Source organism: Mustelus asterias, chromosome 30 (assembly GCF_964213995.1).
Source record: "Mustelus asterias chromosome 30, sMusAst1.hap1.1, whole genome shotgun sequence".
Classification (NCBI taxonomy): Eukaryota; Metazoa; Chordata; class Chondrichthyes; order Carcharhiniformes; family Triakidae; genus Mustelus; species Mustelus asterias.
This window is the reverse complement of record NC_135830.1, coordinates 10978790-10987945: the sequence shown is the minus strand read 5'-3', so window position 1 is coordinate 10987945 and position 9156 is coordinate 10978790. Positions and strand designations below refer to the sequence as shown.

Genomic DNA, 9156 nt, shown 5'->3' with positions numbered 1-9156 from the left:
GGAATTGTTTTATTTTTGTTTTTGAATGTATTTCTTATCAATAAAAAATTCGGTGTGGTGCGAGCAAATTTTTATTCCAAAAGTGCGGCCCATTGATAAAAGTTTGGAAACCACTGGTTTAAAGGGACCAAACATCAGGGTTGACTTAGTAACAGGCTGCACAGGTTTTTGCATTTTGTTAGGATTTGAGTCAAAGAAGCCACTCAACTGACAGCCAAAGAGTTTAAAGTAAACACTCAGCTGAAGGAAACCTATGTGCTTTGATTTTTTTGTTGTTGTCAGCATCAAACCAATCGTGGTGTAAGAAAACTGCGAGGTCATGGCAGGTAAAAAAGGCCAGAGGAACAGCCATCTCTCGATAATATCTTGGGTGAACATCTCCAGAGGCCAGGGCAGCCAGTCAAAAAAACATTTGTCTGTACAGTAGTTCTCCACCCCTGCCAGATTAAAACTCGCTTAAGAAAACTATCTAACAGAAGGATACGGAGTTAGCAAGACCTTACAGACAGCGCACAACTACTGAAGAACTCCAAAATCTTCTGAATCCCTTCGAACAGGGTTGTATAATTTATTTGAGAGTGACTGAAATTCTGTTATTACAGTTTTGGTAATGAATGTTCCTAGTATTATTTGAACAGCATTTCATTCGAACCGTACCTTAATTAACATGTTACTTGTTTACTTAAAGTTCTTGGTCATTTAAATAACATAGCTTGTTAATTATTCACTCAAATTGAGTGACAAGCTTTTTTTCGTTAATAAGCCTCTGAACGTTAATTAAAAACAGTTAGTATTTTCACAAATAGTTTTTCCAGATTACGATACGTGATAAAGGGGATTAACCTCTGTGTCATATCAGTGTGGTAATTTACTGAATAACAGCAAGACTGACAAAGTTTGGACAATATTTCACTGTTAAAGAAGGGCACAAAGTAAATCTATGTCGGGAATATAAGCAGAAACAGGGAGAGCGGGAGTCCACTTTGCTCAGGGTGCTCTCAAACCGCCACACTTTCAATTGGCAGGTAAGTTTCCTAAACATGTTTACTGCAGAAATAATTCAGGAGTTTAAATTCAGGGCTTTCACTGGATTAAATTCAATTCCCTGTCTCGATATTGTGCGAACCGTTGTAACTCGCACTCAGTTACTAGTTTAAAAAGAGTCATGTTAGACTCAGAACCTTAACTCTCTGCGCCTCCACTCATCAAAGCTCCCTATTTCGTCTCCCAGACTCTCTTCCCCTTTCCGACAGCTTCTATCAGCTAAACTTTGCCCGTAGGCTCCAGCGAGAATTGAACTCGCGACCCCTGGTTTACAAGACCAGTGCTCTAACCACTGAGCTATGGAGCCAAATGCTGGAAGGAGCTGCCAGTAAGTGCAGTATTATCCGTGGATTGAGGAACAGGATGGGGTTTGAGGATGAAGATTTTAGATGAATGTGGAAATGTCTGAGGTGGAGAGCCGGAAGTTAAATGACAGAAGTTGAAAGTGACATGAATTAACATGTGTATTGTGCATGTACTTGACATGTATATTGTGTGTAACATGTGGTTCTTCTTCAGAGTTCATCGGCAATGTTACATCTCTGATTTTTCCAGCTCTGATACAAGTTCATCCAGCTGGAAGATTTAGCTTGTTGTTCCCTTCACGGACGCTGTTTTTATTAAATGAAGAAATGAACAAAAATTTATTCACTCCGTGACTGGGAATCGAAACCGCGTCACGGCGCCGACGCTAATCACTAGACTCTCAGTGACGCTGATGTGACAAGTATGGAGTGAGTTGATCATCTCTGCACCCATTGCTTCATTTCCAGTAACTTTCAATAAAAAAAAGTCACAATGAGGAATGACGGGAAGCGCACATGACAGGATTTGAACCTCAGTTTGAAAATCCCAATACATCCCCTCGGCCGGGACTGCAGTCTCAATGTTTGCAATCTTGCTGTTTATTTCGACCGACAGCCATTCAACCGGTGTTCCCGTTTGTATTCTCTATCGGAGCAACTCCACTCCTCCCAGCTTTGGCAAAGGGTCATCTGGACTCGAAATGTCAGCTTTCTTCACTCCTTACAGATGCTGCCAGACCTGGTGAGATTTTCCAGCATTTTCTCTTTTTGTTTCCGATTCCAGAATCCACGATAATTTGCTCCTCCTTTCACATTCATTCCTTTATCTCAGCAACTGTTTACATTGGTATGTCGCTCCTCTTTCTTCATGCCAAAAACGACACGGCACAAACTCTTGCATTCAATCTGAAATGCTGGACTTCAGCTGCAGGGACCAAAACTCAAACCCATTCTGGCAGTGGCTGCAGTCGAACAAAACAGCTCCGTAAAGACTGGACCTTCATCCACTGGCTTAGATTACTCGGCAACGTTACCATGTAAGCAGTTGTGTCCTTTACTGGTATCGTTATTGAAATTAGCAGCAATGGAGCTGCGACAGTCCATCAGTCGGCTTGAGCCTGCTCCTTCACTGAATCAATTGATCCTGAACTCTGGAACAAGCAGGAATCACATCCAGTCAGAAACAGAATGAGCTGCAGTGAAGGACCACCATCATTTAAACTGCCCTTAACCTTGTCTGGTTCCCAATATCCTGCCAGAAATGACAAGAAAAAACCTCCTGTTGAATTTGCTCAGTCTTCACTTCAGGACACGAGGCGAGATTGTGTTTTATCTGTCCCACCAGGCAATAACTGACATTTGTTTTTACGGCTTGGATGAGAGCAACAAATCTCCATTACCTGACCACCAATCGAAACAGCAGTGAAAGTGTCAAACTCTGACCACCAGACCAGCTGCTTGTAGCCTGTTTTACAACTTGCTTTACACACACTGCATGTGTTGCTTTATTTTTCGCGCCAGGCCAGACTACATTCACCACAAGCAAGTCTCTGTTGCAATATGGAACCTTCTGTTTCCATCCCAGTGATACATTCAATCAGTGACAACATACAACAGACATTCCACTTACAGTTATTAATTCCACTTCCGACTGTTTGAAACGAGAGAGAACCTTTTCCAAATATTTTCGTTGCAGAGTGAGGGAAAAGTTGAATAATTCAGTGTGAACGCCAAAATCTGACCTTTTTACCATCCAGATGTTACCTTACATCACCATCTCAATTGTCAGCGCTTTGCAGCCTATCACTATCTTTCTGCTACTGTGTTTGTTCTTGACCTGTTGCACATGTGACGTTTCCAGCTGTGATGTAGACTTGCAAAACTCACTCGGCTCATATTAGTAGATCTACTTTCGATCAGATCGTAAATCACGTTATTTTTCAATAGTTTGCTGACAGCTATAAATAATCGTTCTCTAAGCGGGAATTGAAAACAAACAACACTGGGGAGTACTGAATACAACCCACTGGACTCCCAGGGCCACGGGTGAACTGTGTTTTTCAAAATGACTTACCACATATCCCTTCATGTGTCCAGTTTGGATGGAACATAAGTGACTGCTTCAGCTAATGACAACACTGATTGTGTTTGCTGGGACATGAAATCGACAGTGAGGTCAAATAGTCCCACAAGATGCTGAAGTGATCGTGGTATATAAAATTCTAAATAGGATTGAAGAAAGTGAAATCTTTTTTCTTATGCGCAATCGGGAACACCATGTCAAATGTATAGGTTGAGAGGTGGTAGATTTAAAACTGAGATGAGGAGGAACTGCTTCTCACTGAGGGTCGTGAATTTGTGGAATGCATTGCCGTATAGCACGGTTGAGTCTGAATCATTAAATGATTTCAAGAAAGAGACAGATATATTCCTGATAATTAAAGGGATGAGGGGATATTGGAACAGGTAGGGAGGTGGATTTGAGAACAGGGAGAGATCAGTCATGAACTGATTGCATGATGGTTCAGGCTCGAAGCGCTGAATTTGCCCACTTCTGCTCCTAATTCTATGTTCCTAAGTGTAAATTTCAATTTTTCAAACCCACCAACTCATCACTGTGGCTCCAATGTAATCTACGTACATTACACTCACAGGTTCCCCTTCATCCACAACACAACTGAGTCCTGTAAGGGACTGAGGAATGGCCCCATTCTGTGGTTTTGTTACTTTAAATTACTTTGTTTCCCTCATTTAATCTCTCCTGATTTACACCCGGCAAGAGGCCTCAAACCCTCTTGTTTATGCTGCTGGATAACACTTGTTTAAAACTTCCTACATTTCTAAAAATTCCCAGTTGTTCCCAATGAAAGGTTATGGAGCTAAAATATAAGATTTGTTTTCCTGTGCACACAAGCTGTCTGGCTTTCTGAGTTTTTCCAGCATTTTCACCTTTCACTGCAGAAGTCTGAGCAGCTTTGGAAGTCAATGGAAATATTTTCATTGAACAACATCCGCAGCAGTGGCTCATTGGACGAGAGGTATGACTCGGGCCTGGGGAGTAAACATCTACAAACGTGTGAGCGATCTCGGGTTCACATGCCGGACTCGATCCCTCAATCAGCTGTTGTTTCATATTGGACAAGTCATAGGTTTTATAAATGTATTTTCAGTGCAAACGTTGGGATTGGTTTACGTGGGATTTGGTTTGAGAACCTGAGCACAGATAGCAGGCAATCTATCAACACAACACTCACACAAGAAAATCAAGACATTAAAAGGTGAATATGCTTGTGGCCATTCACTTTATCTCTGTTCACCAGTTTAGAGGACCCCATGTTTGTTGGTTGAGACAGCAAGCTGTGTGATTATTGTTATTCATTCTTGGATTGTGGATGTGTACCGCACTCGCTTTCTCTGTTTTTCATTGTCTCTATATAACTCCCTCAGACTCACTGACGATGTTTTTATTACGTTGACATCTTTTGCTCCTTGCTCTGTCCATTATTTAGCTGTCTGTGTGTAACCGAGGTTCACTGGATTGATTTATGGGTTTCTCCTGGGAGCAGAGAATCAGTGGGATGAGTCTGTTCGCTCTGGAGTTTAGAATAATCAGAGGTGATCTTGTTGAAAAGTCGGAAACTGGGAAACAGTTTGACAGTGTAAATGTTGAGTTCCCCCCACCCCTGGCTAAATTATTAAGAACAAAGAAAAATAAGGTGAATGACGTAAGAGGAGTTTGGAATGTTTGGGAGAGGTGAAGCTAAGAATTGGAAGATGTGAATAGTGTAAGTAATGATTGAGAGGAATGGATAGGAACTTTGGGGATTCTGTCGGTGGATTCATTGTAAACTTTGAAATCAGAACAAGCTGAGACACCAGATGGAAAAACCGTATTTGTCTCCATGCATTTTAGGTTATGGAAAGCATTTGAGTACGTGTGCCCGGCTAGCTCAGTCGGTAGAGCATGAGACTCTTAATCTCAGGGTCGTGGGTTCGAGCCCCACGTTGGGCGACGTCGATTTTTAAACTTTGTCTCATTCCTGAGTGATTCCAGATCTCCGTTCCTCCAGAAGTGTCACCGCTCAAACTGAGTCTTTCTCCTTTCTGCGTTGTTTATCTCAGAGTTGTGGGTTTGTAACTGAAAACTGCCTCCAGTTCACTGGAAGGCGGGGAGTTGAGCGCTGAACTCAGCGAGAGGTTTTGTTCTCATTTGTTATGAGATTTAAACCCAGATCTGCGAGATTGTGTCAGTGGGAACAATAATAATCTCCATTGTAATTCAATCACTCCAGCCTTCCATCCTATCAAAAGACCGTTTGTTCTTTCCTCCTCTCCCTCTCTATTTTCCTTGACTTAATTTTTCCAGTTAGGGTCAAAGGTCAGCAACCTGAATCATTCACTCTCTTTCCCTCTCCACAGAAGCTGTTGAAGCCGATGAGTGCTTCCAACATTTTCTAATTTGAGGTGGGATTCGCAGCAAGTACAAAACCTAGTTTTGGATCACAGTGGTTCACTTTTCTCTGACTGAATCTTACCTGTTTGAACAGTTGAAAGGTTGAGGTCTTAAATAATAAGACACCAGAATATGTCACCCTGTTTGACATGAAATGAAACAAAATGAGAATTAATCATTTCTTAAAATGCTGCTAATGCAATATATATTTCATTGTCAATGCCAGCATTTGTTGTCCATCCCTATTTCCCTCTGAACTTAGTATTTTGCTGGGCCATTTCAGAGGGCAGTTAAGAGTCAATCACATTGCCTTTCCTCTGGAGTCCCATGGAGGCCAGAAAGGAGAAGGATGGCAGATTTCCTTCTGCAAGATGTGTTTTCATGACAATCAGAAAACAAAGCTTCATTACGGAGACTAGCTTTCAATTCCGTTTCAGTTCTAGACTGCTTTGGGATCGTGACCTGTGACCCTGGGTCACAGGATTCATACTCCACTGATTTTACCACTATGTCACCATCTTCCCGGAAGAGTGTAAGTTTAAATGCTTCACATGGAATCAAACTACTTAATTTCACATTGAAAACAAACATTTAAAGCAGTGTACTGTGGAAATCAGTGTCGTACACTCAGGATACCGGGGAATTGACGCGATATCTATTGCTTTCATTCAAAGACAGAAAAATGTGGTGAATCCTCAGCATGAGTGATGAAGGAGCTGTGCTCCGAAAGCTCGTGATTTCAAACAAACCTGTTGCACTTTAACCTGGTGTGCGAATTCTTACCGGGTACTGAAGGGCATTTCATTTACAATTCGCAAAAAGATTATTTTTATAAAATTAACAGCTTTCAGCAAATCGGACCGCAATCACATTGCAGACGGTGCAGTGAGTTACTCTCCTGGCCTCATTGCATCAGCCCCAGAGGCCGATTGCTCAAGAACACAAAAAGCTCAGCGATAACGAGGTCGGTGGCTTCATTCATCAGGGATTACCTGAGAGCACATGACCTTTCTCCCAAATCACACACGCACACACACGCCCACAATTGCTCAATAATGCTCAGGTCACTTCAATTTCCGTGTTGGTTTCGTCGCTAGAATTCGCTGCTTTCACTGCCACGGTTTGGGTTCGATTCGCGGGTCGGGAATGATGATTCATTGCTCTCGTGCAACACATGAATTAAGGAGAGTGGATGTTGCTTCCTGGTCGAAAACGGGAGAGATACTTGTGGCAGGTTGAACAGGAAGAAGGAAAAATCTGCCCCATTCCACAATCCTGTCCATTACCCACAACAATTCATATTTACATTAGGAAGTCTTACAACACCAGGTCTATTTGGATTCAGCAGCTTTCGGGGCGCTGATCAAATAAAGCAAATTGATTTTATTATCGAATCAAATGAACGTGTTGGACTTTAACATGATGCTGTGAGACTTCTTATTGTGCCCACCCCAGTCCAACGCCGGTATCTCGACATCATATTTACACTGCAATTGCTGGTACCAACTATCAGAATGAGTGAGTTACCTTCTACTGCATTAAATTTCACTGTATCTCACCACATTCAAAGAGTAATGTTTGTTATAAACCTTATTGTGGTAAATCTGTTGAAAAAATTCAGCTCATCACTGATCTGCTTTCATCACACTGGAAGCTAATGTGAAAAGATGAATACTTTCAAAGCTGAACAACGTGTACAAAACTGGAAGGAGAATGCGACTGTGAATAATTGGCACTGTGGAATTCCTGTATTCAGTCTATGGGAGAACCAGGAGAATGAAATCCTCGTGGTCCAGTGCTTCGGATTTGGCGCTTTCAGGGTCATTGATCGGCTTCAATATGCTAAGATTTAAAGTTTTTGATAATCCATGTAAGAGACCTGAGTTGTTTCCTGATCGAAAACAGCTCTGTCAGAAGCAGTGGAGTTAGATCTATATTTGTGTCCGAATTGGAAATGTCACATGGGCAACAGTTCAAGAACAAACACAGATAGTGAAGGACAGTGATAGGCTGCAAAGCGCTGCCAAGAGAGATGGGGATACAAGTTCAAATCTGCATGACAAATGGGGTTGATTTTATCGGTTAGATTGACACAAACATCTCCTAGTCCTGGATCCAAATCTCAGCCAAATCACAAGAAAACATCTCGCTAACTTAAACGCTGAGCTCTCCGACTTCACTCAGAAACCAGTAACTCTGAGACAAAGCGTGATGCAGTCTGACCACTGGACCCCCCTCCACCACTTAATAAGACTATGCTGGATCCCGAGCATCAGTTCACAGCTGAGGGGGTGTAGCTCAGTGGTAGAGCATTTGACTGCAGATCAAACAGCCCTCGGCTCAAATCCGAGTGCCCCCTTCCTTGTCTTTGTCTTAGTTTCAATTGTGACTGTCTTTCTTTGGCTGCAAAGCGCATTGTGACGTCCACCAACCGGGAAAGGCGTCGCATAAATACAATTCGGTCTTTCATAAATTACCTTCAGTCCCAATTTTTGGTTACTGACAATCGTCAATAGAAACAGTTTGTCCCTTTCTGCTCTATCAAACGGCCCTTTCCCATGTTGGGAGAAGCGGGAAACCCCTAAATCGCTGCAACACTGTGGGGGGTAAAGTAGTCAAAGGGGTTTGCATAGTATTGTAAACGATGTGGTCATGTTGTAGTTCTCGACTATGTTTTTAAAAAAGAAAATTGGGGTTGGATATATAACAGCACTTGCTGACACCCTAATATAGTGTGTCTTCGTCTTAATTGCGGAATTCGTTATTGCGTTCGACTTTAAGCAAATGTTTGGTGGCTCAGTACCATCCAGAGGCGGTGGTTGTACTTTTATTTTCCCCATAAGCATTCATTGTCGCGCAGTTCCGGCTTGTGAACAGAGGCAACAATAAAAATATTTCTCAAGTGTTGCCGCTCGACTGTTGTCAGGTGTTGTCAACATTATTTATTTAATGAATATTCATATCATCCATATCACATGGTATAATATATATTCATTTCAAATATGCAATTAAAGTTAAGAATTAGAGTCTTGGCTGGATGTGTTTGTGTGTCAGTTCTCCGATGAGTCCTCATCTGAGACTGGGAAACAATCTCTCAGTATTCTGTAGGTTCAATAAAATTGTCTCTCAGTCTTCTAAACTCCAGGGAATTTCAGCCCAATTTACACAGCCTCAAATCCCAGGAGAACTCTCTCATCACAGGAACCTACCCAGTGGACCGTCTCCGATGGAAGGGTAGCCTTTTTCGAAAATAAAAAGCATTGTCGATATCAGAACTGCACCGAATATTTCACACTTGCTCCCAACAAAACCCTGTATAAATGTAAATTGGTGTTTTTATTCTTATACAGCAAT

At 41.9% G+C, this 9156-nt stretch overlaps 3 non-coding genes across 3 annotated transcripts; 2 read left to right on the top strand and 1 right to left on the bottom strand.

Moving 5' to 3' along the window:
• Nucleotides 1-1278: 1278 nt before the first annotated feature.
• On the bottom strand, nt 1279-1351 carry trnat-ugu (transfer RNA threonine (anticodon UGU)). Its single transcript has one exon. It is a non-coding gene; the product is annotated as a tRNA-Thr (tRNA).
• A 3937-nt stretch (nt 1352-5288) lies between these two features.
• Nucleotides 5289-5361, top strand: trnak-cuu (transfer RNA lysine (anticodon CUU)). The gene has a single exon. It is a non-coding gene; the product is annotated as a tRNA-Lys (tRNA).
• Nucleotides 5362-8089: 2728 nt separating this feature from the next.
• Nucleotides 8090-8161, top strand: trnac-gca (transfer RNA cysteine (anticodon GCA)). The gene has a single exon. It is a non-coding gene; the product is annotated as a tRNA-Cys (tRNA).
• Nucleotides 8162-9156: the final 995 nt, after the last annotated feature.